Source organism: Pristiophorus japonicus, unplaced genomic scaffold (genome assembly GCF_044704955.1).
Source record: "Pristiophorus japonicus isolate sPriJap1 unplaced genomic scaffold, sPriJap1.hap1 HAP1_SCAFFOLD_70, whole genome shotgun sequence".
Taxonomy (NCBI): domain Eukaryota; kingdom Metazoa; phylum Chordata; class Chondrichthyes; family Pristiophoridae; genus Pristiophorus; species Pristiophorus japonicus.
In genome coordinates, this window is record NW_027254613.1 from 1,179,885 (window position 1) to 1,181,494 (window position 1,610).

The following is a 1,610-nucleotide window of genomic DNA, read 5'->3' on the forward strand; positions in this document are numbered from 1 at the left end:
TACAGACTATCTGGCTTCTCCTGCACTTTGCCGGGCATGTGTTTGGGGTTTAATTTTGTAAACTGGGTGAGTTCGCTGATCGCGGGGAGACGGTAGGAGCCTCTGTGGCCCCACTGTGAGGATGTGGAAATGAACACGGTGGCTGGGTGATCCGTGACATTTCTGTAAAGGGCAGCGGAGGAGAAGGATTGAGAATTCTCAGTGTGGGACAGAATTTGTTTCAGGAGAGCCAACACATTCCCGATCAGCACAGAGGGAGCTCACTGGTCAGCTCCTCGCTGAGGGGGCTGTTGTGCCAGAGGTTTCTGTAGTGTAGTGGTTATCACGTTTGCTTTACACGCAATAGGTCCCAAGTTCAATCCCAGGCAGAAACATTATTTTTAAACTTGCTGTGGATGAACAATCGGAGGCGAGTTTAGTCTCCCTGCAAATGCTGCCTGACCAGCTGAGATTTCCAGCATTTGCTGTTTTTATTTGCTATTTATTCTCCTGGCAATAGGGCTCCTTTATTCATTAAGTGCTCTGTATTTCACCAATAAATAGATAACTTTGAGTGAGAGAAAACGGATCCATGGGGACCTTTTGCGTGTGAGGCCAAAGCGATATCCGCTACACTGCAGCCCATCATAGGGCGAGAAACCACTGAATATAAAGGATGAGCTGACAAATATCAGGGGCAGTGCAGTCTGGTCAATGTCAAACCCTCCTCTCTTATTCAGCAGTGGCATGAACGGGAGTCAGACGCCACAAAGTTTAATTAAATACACAAATACAAGTAACACTTGCAAATTTTTTAGTGTAAAATTCTTTCACTTTATTTGAAATGCTACTGCGTTAAATCTGAAAATACACACGGTGGGATTTTATCTTCACGACTGATTGTATTTTGTGTGCACGGTAGGAATAATCGGTGCTGATAAATTTGATAAAATTTGCACCAGATTCCTGGTGTCATCGGCAATGAACACTTTGAACCAGAAAGCTAAAATACAGTGAGTAAAATGGGTTAACATACATAAGAACATATGAAATAGGAGCAGGAGTGGGCCATACGGCCCCTCGATCCTGCTCCACCATTTGATACGATCATGGCTGATGTGATCATGGACTCAGTTCCACTTCCCTGGCCGCTCCCCAAAGCACAGGCCAAATGATTGAAGTATGGAGCGTCCCTGAGTTAGCATTTGTTTGATTGTGCAAAAAAGGTGAAGCGTTAATTAATGATGCTTTCCTGTGAAAGCAAGATAAAAGTTTTCGAGCAAGCCATCCGGTGACTGTCAGGTGAGCGCTGCTTGTGATACCTGGTGGGAATGGGCGGGGATTTTAAAGTCCCTTGTATTGCAGAACCCTCATATAGACGAACATCCCGCAACGACTGTGTAGACCTCGTTGTGCAATGGTCGTGCGCCTGACTCTTGATCAACGAGTTGCGTGTTTAAATCATGTCGTGGTCACTGTTCTTTTAGCAATTGCTGTTTCACAATAACCAGTCACTTGCTGCAATGTCTGTCTCACTGGTTAGTAGTGGTCGGGTTGGGGACAGCATCAAAGAAGAAAGAAGGGATGTGTGCAGTGGTGGTACAGCAGTTATCATGGGTAATTTTATCTAC

At 45.2% G+C, this 1,610-nt stretch overlaps 1 non-coding gene across 1 annotated transcript; it reads left to right on the top strand.

Annotated features, from left to right (window-relative positions):
* The first annotated feature begins 301 nt into the window (after nucleotides 1–301).
* On the top strand, nucleotides 302–374 carry trnav-uac (transfer RNA valine (anticodon UAC)). The gene has a single exon. It is a non-coding gene; the product is annotated as a tRNA-Val (tRNA).
* Nucleotides 375–1,610: the final 1,236 nt, after the last annotated feature.